Source organism: Amblyomma mixtum, chromosome 3 (genome assembly GCF_055824585.1).
Source record: "Amblyomma mixtum isolate Tamu chromosome 3, ASM5582458v1, whole genome shotgun sequence".
Taxonomy (NCBI): domain Eukaryota; kingdom Metazoa; phylum Arthropoda; class Arachnida; order Ixodida; family Ixodidae; genus Amblyomma; species Amblyomma mixtum.
The window spans coordinates 324,516,956-324,530,046 of NC_143014.1; the positions used below are offsets into that span (position 1 = coordinate 324,516,956).

Consider the following 13,091-nt stretch of genomic DNA (forward strand, 5'->3'; position numbering starts at 1 on the left):
TTTCATTTGGTTTTTGTGCTTTGTTATCGCACTGCCCAAAAGCATAGAGCCCAAAACATTCGACCTGGAAGCATGTCTGGAGGCGACGCCTTTCTAAACGGGCCGAAGGAAGCCGGAACTGGCCGAAGCGCTAGCCAACGAACGCAGCATCTGGGGAGTCCATAGCGGTCTGCGGTCCGTTTGTAGCATGGTTTGTAGTGTTCCTCCTTTGTGCTGCCGAGGGCATGAACCATCGATAGCATGAGCATTTGTCACTCTTCCGATATGTGATGTGCCGACAGCAGTGAAATTCGCTGGTGCGATGTACGAAAACGTGGTAAGGTGCTGAGTAAACCTGCGTATCAGCGGGCTCGACGGATAGCGCGTCGTGCTTTGCGCGCCTTCACTGGAAACACTATGCTGACGGCGGGGCTAATTTCCTCCATGGCGGAGCAGCTGTTGGGAGACCACTAGCAGGGTGACATGGGTAAGTTAATTTTCTTCGAACCTGTACATTATTTCAAAGCCTTTACGCACAACTGCCACGTCAACACAGCTAGTACAGAGACGCGAAGACGCAGTGCCTATCGCGGCAGCACGCAGCGCTGAAAGGTTGTTTGCTGGCGGCACACGGGCATGAATGCGCGTGTAGTGTCAGTGGTCACACGGTCATGGTCAGTATGCCATGCAAATATGCACAGCTGAGCCGATCGCGGGGTGCACGATATTGGCGCCGTACTGCCATTCATCTCTCGGCGAGAATGGAATATGTGCCCGCCAATAGTTCTTCGCCCGGGCTTTACATACTCGCCGTATGTTACGCTGTAATTGAAGTGACAACGCTGGAGCAGTTAAACTACGTAGACTGCGAATCAGCTGTATGTGTTAGGATTGAGCTTCCTCCTCTTTTACTTGTATATTTCACTTGTGTATTTAAAATTGAAATTGTGTATTTAAGGTACGAAGCTCCGTATGATCCAGCAGCTTTCGTACTTATAACCGAGCCAGTGTAGTCGAGCCTTGGATGGCTGAACGGTGAGAAAAAAAAAACTAACTGCTTTGAAGTTTTTCGCCTCTGTTTTGGCAATCGCGTTTTCATACTTTGGTTCGGAGCTGGAATGGTCCAAAAAATTGCAAAATGCGCACAGGTGCCCTAGATTCATTTGCTCTAAATCCCGAAGTTGCACTAAAATTTAAGGGTAATTGATCCTTTAATATGTACGAAGAATAAACTTGATTGTTTCATGGTTATAACCAATGGCGAAAATAAATCTGACCTTGTCTTAAATATGCTGAGGTACTACCTCTTCAACACCTTATCTGATGTTTAGGGAAAAAAGTGTGCTTTTTCTGCAGTTGGCACTATTAATTCTTCATACCTGTGATAATGTGTAATCAGTACTAATCATGCAGATTTCAAATTGAGGAACGCATGCATAATTTGAAGCAAACCAGCCTTCTAGTGAAAATATCGGTCTGTGGTGGTCTGTTCTTTTTAATGGTGGCATGTATTGTAGAAACGATGCTGGATATTGGTATGCAAGTGATGTCTCGTCTGAGGCTAGGTTGTGAATGACTGCCGCAGTTATGAATTTCTTGTTGCCAGGCCCACTTCGAAATGTGGTTAAACAGTCGTGTTCCATTCTGCGACTGACTCCTTTCTGCTTTTTTTTCATGGAAATGCCTCCACTTTCGAGTGCGCAGCTTTTTATAGCTCGCAATTGACTGAATCATTGTTGCGAGGAAAGGTTCGGGAGTGTGAGAGCGTTGACCCTTCGTGGACCTGTTCCTTGTCAGGTACTTGGTGTTTTGTGCCAGCCTTATGTCCTTTAAATGGAAGTGCACAAATAGCTGTATATGCACATTTATTTCACTAGTTTTTGGGTGTAGCACCCTTCAGCAGAGCAGCTCGTGAAAGGCAAACTCACAGAAATGTTCTTTTCTCTGGTCAGCTGTGGAAGCAGGGGAATGTTAGCACACAAGTGGATCTCTGTCCCAACCTTGTCGGCATCAGCATGCTATTTCTAGGCATGAGCTTGCTGCTTTCCGCTGCATACTTTTTCCCTGCGTGCTCGCAGTGTGCCGAATCATCATGGTTGGCGCCGTGCTCAAGTGATGTGGCTCTGTCGAGGTTCGTCTTCGTGAATTATTTAGGCGGTCTTCATATGAACAGTTAGGTTACAGAAAGCATCTTTGTTTCACGTTCTGCTGCTGTGACTCACTGTTTATGGCGCTCGGCTACTGAACCTGAGGACCTGGGATCAATCCCGACTGAGGTGGCCATGTTTTGATGGAGGCGAAACACAAAAGACCCCTGCCTGCTGTGCAGAGTAAGCATACGTTAAGGAATATAAGAGTATCTTAGTTAATCTGAGGCCCTCCATTACAGCATTCCTCATAACCCGTGTGTTTCTTTGGGATGTTAAACCTCACAATTTAAAAACTTTTTGGTTCACAAATATCACAATGTCAACAGTTGAAGTTGGAAATCTATCTGTTATCGAGTGTGCAATTAGGCATGTGCTTTTTGTTCCTCATAATAAAAGACACTGTCATGCCTGAACGTCCAAGGAGATCACCAAAATGCTATCGTTTAATAATTTAACCTGGTCAAGAAAGTCTCGTTTTGGGCCGATTGTGTCGACATGTAGCGGCAATTTTCACCAGCAGAAATGAGGTGGCAACCTGATTAGGCGTTACTTTTCTGCTGGCTGGGTGCCTAGTTTCAACTTAGTTCTTTTGTAGTCAGGAAATGGATCCAAAATGTGATGTCTCTGAATGTTATAAGCTTTTTGTGCAATAAGAAGACTGAAAAGAAGCAGTAAACGCAAACTAAAACTAATAAGACTAATGTCAGGGATGACACTTTTCATTTGGCTTAAAACTATTGCATAGGTGAGTACTACTGTTCAAACTGCCAATACTAGGAAGACAGAAGAACCCACTAGATCCACCATGGCCAAGAATGTGCACTGTGTGCCTGTTTGTGCCTTGCATGCTTGATTCTAGCCCATTTTTTTGCACTGTGCTGTTGTTAAATGTGTCTTTTTACCTTGCAGCAAGCTCCACATAGCTTTACCAGCAACGCCTCTTCCAAGCTCTGTAGTATGGCTTTACCAGCCTTTCACTTGCTGCTAGGATGCCCAGCAAGCAGGCAGGCTTTTGAGGTAAGCACTGAACACATCTTCCGACACAAGTAGCTTTTATTTTCCTAGTCCACTTCTACTTGTGTAACCCCTCGTTATGTGGATTTTGGCAAGTTAGGTTGCCTATTAAGGGCTCTCTTTTGTTTTTCACCTGCTGGTGTGGCCTACTGCATTGGTGTTCGGCTGCTGGGCCCAAAGACGCGGGATTGACTTGCGGTGGCTTCGTTTCGGCAAGGCGAAATGCATATTTGCCCCTGTGTTATGCGATGTCGGGCATGTTCAAGAATCCTTGGTGGTCGAAATTTAGGCACAGTCCTCCTCTGTGGATGGAGCTAATGTTCAACTTTGGGGCATTAAAGGGCACTGATGGCAAACTGAAGTTGATCTGTGTTGATGGAGTTCCGCATTCTAACCACAAAGACGTCACTTTTTCTGAAAGTGGAGCTTTGTAGCCAGAAAAAGGAAAAATATAATTGTAATGAGCACCGGCTGATTTCGGAAGTAAATTGCGATGCGTTGACTCCGTTTGTTTTGGCACAGGTTCCAGAGGCTAGGCTGAACTGCCATTCACCTCAGAACGGTTATCATGGAGTCCTTTATGTAGACGTCATGAGTTCAAATCGAGTGGCGGGGAAATTTTTAAATGTAATTTTTGCGCCAAGCATTGTGTTGGTGGCCTTTGCGGTGCTGTTAAAAACCGGGATAGCCGTATGGTATCCCATAAAACTAGGTTCAGGACTTGCAAAAAGTGGTTTATCACATTCCGCTAGCTTGTGCAAGAAACTACTTCAGGGATATGTGCAGGTGTCTTTAATGTGTTCCTGAGTGAGCACTAACTCGTTAGGGGGAAGGCAGCTTCTGATCTGGCACTACAGTGCCAATGTCGTGAGCGCAAATTATACGACGACCCATCCGTGTGCACGCCTGATTTCTGTGACACTTCAGGGGTGTATAGAAGTCGTAAACAAATCTTTCAGGTATTTGGTGCATATCTCCAAGGCAAAGGCTGCATGAGTAGCGAAGCCATTAGTCAATCTTCAGCGGAAAGAATTTTCTCTTTTACATTAAGTGCTTGTATATCGGTGACTGTTATTGTCCCGCCTTTCACTGGTGTGGGTCATGTGTGTGCGCATCTTCATGCCAGCCTTCTTTTCCTTCATCAACATTTCGATTGACAGTACTACCTGTTTTCTTCTCTTTTCCTATGTTGCATCTTTTGGCTGGTTTTAAACCTGTAACTGAGCTCAGACCGTGATAATTACAGCCGGAAAACAGGGCTACTGAATGTGAGCTTGGCATACATGTGTACTGTATGTGTGAAAGTGCAGTTTACAATATTCAGAAATGCTTTATAGCCTTACAAGAATCTAAAATTTTGTTGGAATTCCTATTTGTTCTCTGTTCAAGTGTCGACTGTTTTTCCACTTCATCGTGTGATTAGAACCACTTTGGTACTTAAGCTGAAATCTTTTCGTTAGCCTGCATGTATCTCACCTTTGGGACAGAAACGTGGAGGCTAATGAAAAGAGTTCAGCGTAGAAGAGTATAGACACCCAATCTTGGTGGCATGTTTTCTTCTCTATAATGATGCGGAAGACACTACTATGCATGAATCACCATCTGGTATTCGCGTGCGACCGCTAAATAATTTAAAATCAAACATTTCTGCCATGCTGTTTCGGTGAACAATTTAACTGTGGCTATGACATCAAAGAGAGGTTATAGGTCCCGTGAGGCGTGGAAACACTGCACTTATAATCGCTGCTTCATCATTTTAATTCGCTACAGCGCTGAAGCCAGCCTTCCTTAAGAGCCGGAAGTGCCAATTGTATTGCAGTTTTTCATGCTTCACGCGACCAATAAGCTCGCTTTGACATCACAGCTATCATTCAGCTGTTGAAACAGAAACAAATACAGCAGGAGAAAGAAATTTGATTATAAATTATTTAGCGGTCATAGGAGGATACCATGTGGTAATCCGTGTATAATACTTTGTGCCTTATTACAAAGAAAAACACGTGCCCAAACGATAAGGACAGCAAAGTGAGCTATGGAAAGAAAAATGATAAGTCTAACATAAGAGACCAAAAGAGGGCGGAGTGGGTCAGGGAAGAAACGCTGGTTAATGACATGCTACTTGAAATTAAGAAGAAGAAATGGGCTTGGGCAGGGCTTGTAATGCAATGGCAAGATAACCGCTGGTCCTTAAGGGTAACAGAGTGGATTCCAAGAGAATGCAAGCATAGCAGGTGGTGGCAGAAAGTTAGGTGGGCGGATGAGATTAAGAAGTTTGCGGGGATATAATGGCCACACCTAGCAAAGGACAGGGTTAATGTGGAGACATGGGTGAGTCCTTTGCCCTGCAGTGGGCGTAGTCAGGCTGATGATGATGGTATGTGTCGCACCAGCTGCTTCGTGCTATCAGCTGTCGCATGCTTGGCCAACCAGACTAGCCAAATTTGTGATGTGGGTTTTCTACTGCTCCTGCATTTGTGTACACAGAGGACTTGAATGGTAGCAGGCGATGCTGTGCATGTGTTCACGCCACAGCACACATGACCCACACTGAAAGCTTATCTGCCTTCAGTAAGACAGCTGCATCAGTGTGGGACATAACGTATCCCAGTGCTAGAGTATGAGTCAATTACTCTGGAGTTTTAATCAGGTAAAGGGAGCGTAGCGCAAAAGAAGGCTAGCGCGGCTGCCTAATATTCTCTTGGGCAGCTGTGTTGAATTTTCAGTGCCTCTTAGTGTAGTCCGTGATAGTTCACTGTAACCCATTCGTTTCGATGTAAGTTAGAAAGTCCTTACAGCCCTCTACTTTTTAATGATAATAACAAGGTAATGAGGCAATTCAGCTGTACCTGTTCTCTTTTAACACAGTAAAATGCTGCTGGGTCGAGTTCACTTTTACTTTGTAGGTGTGCTCAGGCTGTCATCATCATCATCACCAGCAGCAGAAGCAGCCTGACCACACCCACTGCAGGGCAAAGGCCTCTCCCATGTCTCTCCAATTAACCCTGTCCTTTGCCAGTTGCGGCTACTGTATCTCCGCAAACTTCTTAATCTCATCCACCCACCATTATCATTACCAAGCTCATACAAATGGATTGATGCACGTAGTGTCAGGTGCGTAATGTGATACCACCAGCTCACCCCAAGCTGTGCTCACATTTGCCTCATTGCTGCAGGAGCAATAGGCAGGCATGAGGCTGAGAGGTGCAAAAACATGATTTTTAAATAATGTCTTTGTGGACATTGCAGTTAATCATGTGAATTTGCTTTCATTTTAGGAGCTGCACACAAGCTATGTGCCTTTCCATGGTGATCATGCTGGCCAGGTACGCTTATGGTTACATTACTAGGCTATTTTCATAACGGCAGTTGTGGATTTCTGTGTGGCTTTGAAACATAAATTGTATAAGTATTTGGCCTGCTACAAAAGTATAGTGGTGCCTTCAGGACCAGTGTTACAAAGGGATGTTTTGATTGCTGCAAGAACTTGAAGGCCCCTGTGTGGTCACTGTGGAAGGCCCCCTCCCTACTTAGGAATTGCTATTTGGGTTACTCAGTCATTTGGCAGAGGAAAAGTGTATACAGAGAAGGGATGGAAGAATGCTTTCAACTAAAGAAAAAAATCCAGAAAGCAGTCATAGAAGCAGAAGTACAAAAATGGCAAGGCGTTCTCTAATTTACATCGAATCTTTTTCACTTAGATTTCTTATTGCATAGAACGGCTGATGCTTGGCTTACACACATTTTCTTTAGGTATGCAGCAGGTCTCAAATTCTTGTATCATATTGTCACGTTGTAGTGACGCCAGTCCAGCGGTCAGGAAGACACCAACCAGTCTTGGAAACGAAGCTCTTTATTTGGGCTGACTTGCGCCCGCAAAAGAACTGAATCACTCGGCGGCGGCGTAAGCAACAAACGTGCTCGTCGGTCGTCGAACTACGAATGTCCGGCTCGCGGCATCGCTCAATTTAAAACCGGCAAGGAAACTTCCAGATAACAGGACAAGATCATCTACAGTAATCTGGAAAAACCTAGATGCAGTCTTTCATGGCTGCGATCAATCGAGATTAGTCTGGTCACTTCTCGCGCCACGAACAAAAGTGATAACAATCCTCTCCCGCAGCCTTGAGCGTGAACGAAGAAACACTACAATGATACGTGGCATTACCCCCCTTCCAAAGAAGCATCGTCTCGATGTTGTTTTCCGCTATTCCTTGTCAAAAACACAAACCATTGGTTTTCTATTCCAGTGTTAACCAATCGATGCGAGAGCAGGTCAAGCGTCAAATGCAAGATTTTTCTGCGCATCGGAAGATTAGACCGTTGTCATCGGTACCTTCTTAATGGCACCTTGCAATATTCCGCAGTTGCCTCACAATTAAAAGCGACGTCCAAGAACGCTGGATATTTCCATCTTCGTATTCAACTCATTGGGCATGTTTGCACCGTCTACTGCACCGGGAAGTGTTCACATTGTCAAGAAGACATGAGATACATATCTGATGTGATGCTATAACAGTTTTTTCAACAAGCCTTTCCGAGCTTCAGTTGGCGACACGCTATCCACAAAGCCGTGGAGTCCGCATATGAGAACATGTAAAGAAGTGTTGTCCAACATTTATTATTATTTTAAGGAAAAAAGCCCTTAGTTGGAATATTGCCTCCATTAAAGTTGAAAAAAAACTAGAAAATTATCAGCGGGCTCAAGCAAGCACGTATAGAATTAAAATCGTCAGAAATTGCAGCTTCTATGACAGCGCTCGATCGTGTCATTCGCCAACATTCTCGTCGTTTTCAGCCGCAATAAAAAAACCTAACTCTGAAAAGGGGAAAAATATTAGGGGGGCCATTTCGCACCGATTCGCTTTCGACCTCAGTGAATTTTTTGAATGTGTGTCTTCGAAAAATTTATTATTTGTTTGTCCTCAGGAGAGGAGACCAGGGCCGAAAGCGTTGTTAAAGGCGGCCTAAACCACTTCTGACGAGAGTAGATTTTAACTCTCTCAATCATTGTGCTGTCTTGAGAGTCTGAAACAAATAATACACATCCACACGCAGCACAGAACCCAAAACTGGCGAGCCCCTTCGGGCGACATTTCCAAGTTGACACCCTCCCCCGTTTCACGTTCTTGCGTGTGCCGGTTAAGATATGGTTATTAATTGAATTATTTCAGAAGAAACGCGGGCAGTCGTCACACCCCGGTGGGTCAGCAAGCTGAGGCTCATCGGGAAATTCCCGCGCTGGTCATAGCAGCAGGCGGTCGGGCCGAGTGGGTAGGGCCGGCGGAGTCTTTGAGCGTGGAAAAAATTAAGAGAAGAGCGCGAAATGCGCGACGACGCCGAAATTGAAATTTTACCTACAGAACACTCAGTTTCTGCGAAACGCTTTAAAGGTATTCTTGCTGGCTGATATTCGTGAAGCGGCGTCCTTTTGCAACACTGGAATACCGTACCTTTATTGAGAGTCCCTTCCAGACTCCTTTACAGCCAATGGAACGCGATGATGAAAAAGAAAACGTATTTTAGTAATACGTCCAGAAGGAGTAAATCTGTACACAATTTAAACTTGAAAAATGTCTCCCGGGAAAGACCGCACATCTATCCGCTATACAAAAGAACAAATCTGGATGAAGGTCACTTGCGTTGATCTTTCCGTTTCCTCTCACGCGCTGCCTTCGAAGAGGAAGAAGCGAAAGCGTCTCGAGGGTCGTATTCATGCGCCTGAGAGGTACGTGGCTCATCACAACGTTCGAGTGATACGTCACGCGTTTCTTCCGAACTGTGTTTTGCTTTTTCGTCGTTTATCGCCGCTGCTGCCTGACGGAGTGCGACATCTGCGAAAAGGTGAGCTTCTGTGCAAGCGTTCACTCACGCAGGGAGCCTCAGGTATCAACGGATCGCCAACTGTGCACTGAAGCTTTACTACAGTAGCTCACACCTACATTCGTGGGGTGCGCATGCCTTCCCCACCTTTCTGTACGTGTCGAGGGTGTGACCGGCATTAATCGTTCACCATCTGCAGTGCCGCGATCTTCGCTATGCGGCTTAACCGCTTAGGTCTAGTGCGTCATGCCCTCTTCACTGCCGGCAAACTGCGTAGTATCTATATCCACTGGAGTGGAAACGCGGATCGCGTACTTTAAGGCCAAATGCAAGCGTTCCTGCTACGAGCCGCACATGAATTCGTACCGTGTTTCGCAGGCAGTAAGCGCTGCTGTAGTGTTCACGCCGCCGCAGTCTACCCGCACGCCATATTTAGAGCAAAGAACTTCGGCGCCCGTTTCTGCGTTTCGCAGCGTCGCCGTCGTCGTTGTAACCAGCAGTGGGCACCTTAGTCGTGCTTTAAGCTGCGAAAGCATTGGAGCAGGAGCTTAGAAAAAAAGAAAAGCCGCATAACTGCCATCTCGAATCTGTGCACACCTCAATCTTGCTTTAACCTACGTGGTGGTAGGGACAGATGTGCGCTGCATGCGTTGGCATTGACAACGTTGTGCCATTTTAAGGAAAGCAAGTGCCCATAACTGGGTCCCTGGGTCACTGTAAACGTGGATCGCGCTTATAGGCTCGTGGGGTGATGAGAGAGAGATGTGGGCTTCATGGGTTAGTGCTGACAACAGTGAGCGAACTCTCGCGATCAACCATTAACTGCTACCTGCCAGGGTAGCAAGGTGGCTGGGACATTAATGTACATATAAAGACAAAGAGGAATTTCTTACCACTTATGCTGGAGAACATCCCGTTCCTCCCGCTCGTAACGCCTCCCACGGCTAAGACAACCTCGCGAAATACTTGCGAAGCCTCGCCTTTGAAAACCAGGCATTGGTGCAGCAACTCGACCATATATTCATATATTTCTCCGACCACAAAGCTCCTCTGATGACAGTCAACAACTGTTAGTGGAGTGTTTCTTGAAGAAGGAAAATATGTGATAAATGACAAGTTGTCTATAATTTTACATACATGTCTTGCTCGAAATCTTTTACAAAGACATTGGTCACTGCAGATTTGTTTTTCGCATCGAGGTGTAATGTGTCGTCCATGCCTGGTCAGCCCTGCACACTGGTGGCATGTGTGGGTGTTTCTGCCTCGTAGTGCGTACAGGCGCAACGGGAGACAGTCCTGACTTTCACCTTTGACCGAGTGTTCCCGGGCGTCGCCAGTCACGCGGACGTGTGGGCCGAAGTCTCCCACCTGGTGCAGAGTGCATTGGACGGCTATCACGTGTGCATCGTTGCCTAGGGCCAGACGGGCGCCGGCCAGACCCACACCATGGAGGGGGACGAGGATGACGAGCTGAGGGGCATCATCCCGCGGGCCCTCCACCAGGTCTTCGAGACGTCCCAGAAGCAGCCCCAGTGGACGGTCAGTGTGCGCAGGAAGGGAGGGGGGAGCGTGGACGCTCTTACGCACTGTTATTTTAGCCTGCCATTGACTGCACCCCTTTTTGATTCCACAGAGTGATGATTGATGTGGCTTGCCTCCGTTGCAGTACACCATGGTGGCCAGCTTTGTACAGGTGTATAAGACCCTGCGCGACCTCCTTGTGCCTCCGTCCCAAGCAGACAAGGCCCCGCTGCTGCAGCTCAAGATGAGCAGCAAGGACGGGCCGGGCACGGTGGACAGCCTGACGGAGGTGCCAGTCCAGTCAGCCCAACAGGTATGTTAATAAGTACCTTAACAGCGTGCAGAGAAAACTTCATTGATTGTTCGTTCTAGTGGCGGTGGTGTTTCACACTACATCTCAAAGTTTGCGTGTGCATACTCATCGTATATTGTAGTACTCTACAAAGATTGTGTTGCTTTTGCTCGCTTTTACCGGATAATTCATTTTCCCCGGCCGCCATTGCCCGTAGAAATGGACTGTGTACCCACCTCGTACAGTGCATGTTAGGTGGTGAGGGGCATACATCGCAGCATGCTAGAACAGAATTAATTCGTGGCATGACCCGCTGCCATGTCCCTTATTAGGGTGAAATTGGTAATGTGGGGTGGGCTGCAGACATAACAAAAGCACGACTCTGGCACGCATCGAAATCCCTTGTGAGCTCATAAACCGCTGCAGCCATCCAAGGCTCGCATGCAACTTTTCATGTGATACGTCTAGTGCCCAGGCCTGCATGTAACTTTTCGTGCCATATATCTAGTGCCCAGGCCAGCATGCAACTTTTCGTGTGATATGTCTAGTGCGCTGGCCAGCATGCAACTTTTCGTGTGATATGTCTAGTGCCCTGGCCAGCATGCAACTTTTCGTGTGATATATCTAGTGCCCAGCCCAGCATGCAACTTTTCGTGTGATATGTCTAGTGCCCAGCCCAGCATGCAACTTGTGATGTGTCTAGTGCGCAGGCCAGCACGCAATTTTTCGTGTGATATGTCTAGTGCCCAGGCAACCATGCAACTTTTCGTGTGATATGTCTAGTGCCCAGGCCACCATGCAACTTTTCGTGTGATATATCTAGTGCGCAGGCCAGCTTGATAGCTTCCATGTGTGCCATCTCTGTAGCCCGTTGTGCTCAGGTCGTGTGGGCTGGGCAGTTTTATTTTCTTCTTCCCCATTCTGCCGTTCGTGCCGCCTCTGTAGGAACAGCGCGGCCGCGACTCCTCCTCTCTTGATAAACTTGGCAAGAATTGTCTTGAGCTTGGGGTGCACACCAGCCTTCAGGCTGTGAAACAATCTCCTCTCACATGTTTGCTGTTCTGAGAATTTCTTCTTCTGCCAGTTGCAAATTCAGGGCTTATCCACGTCAATTTTCTTGCGGCTGCTCTGTTGCTGGTTTTTGAACAGAGAATATGATCTCCAGTTTCTCTTTTGCTTCAGTGGCCGCTACCGTGACACATTCATGATGCCTAGACAGGGCTGGCCAGCCCTGTAAAATGGCCTGCACAGAAAATGGCAGCCGACATTGAAGGTACAACAGCGTTCTTGAACAGCGTTGCTCTAAGCATAAGCCAGCATGGATGGAGCTGTGGAATAAACACATACTTGTGAATTTGGCCTTGCTTTCCTTTGGCCCCTCATCTGCTTGACACGTGTCCATGTATCAGTGGAGGCAAACTATGCACGCGAAGCCACGCTCTGCCATAAAGTCATTTGCCCCTCGAAAAAAATTTTTTAGTAACCTGTACTCCTCCACCATTTTAAAACTCATTTTTTTCTTCAAATGTTTGTGCAAATGGCTTGCGAGAAAACACGGCATCTCGGGTCTCGTCAGGTCACAGAAATTAGTCGGGGACTTCACTGCATGCTTATCACATCGTTTAACTTGCTCTTTTCTCATAAAATAGTCTGGCAGCAGACTTAAAATACTGTTGTTTGCATGAGCCATAAAATGAGGTGCAACATCACATGTCATAGCTTCATCTCATGCTATCATGCAGTTCACTGAACGCTCTGGGGATGAAATTTGAACGGGTGCCAGTGAACCTGTTCTTTCCTAACGCTATGCTAAGAGATGTCGCGTGCATGGAAACGCCGCCTGCAAAGGGATAGTGGAACAGGCGAAGCTGTCCCACTGTTTTTTGCAGTTTGTGAACGATGTATCCTCAGTCACTGGGGACAAGAGAGAGAGAGAGAGAGAAAAGGGTGACGGAAGTGAAATCCTTGGAACCAGCATTGCGTAACTGCACTCGCAACAAATGGGTTGTGCTGTACATCTCGTGGCATGGTAATGTTTCATGCCTTCGGATGACAAGAAGTCCAATGTAGCTGCAGTGCAGTGAAAGGTACACAAGAGTTGAGGGCTACATCGCCTAGGGGACACTGTGCTTGGGGAAGAAGGGACTATGGCAGGGATGGACCTACCCCTGTTGGTGTCCATGGTGTCGCTTTTCACGAGATGTCTCGTCACATTGTGCAGATTTTTCTGTTTTATATAGTACCAGCTTTGCTTGCAGAGCTTCCCAATGGGCATTTGAACTCCCATGGACGTCGTGCGGGTGTTCAGGATGTCT

General features: G+C 46.7%; 1 pseudogene; it reads left to right on the forward strand.

Moving 5' to 3' along the window:
* The first annotated feature begins 2,934 nt into the window (after window positions 1-2,934).
* The window catches only part of LOC149355804 (uncharacterized), a 72,334-nt pseudogene continuing 62,177 nt past the window's right edge, over window positions 2,935-13,091 (forward strand).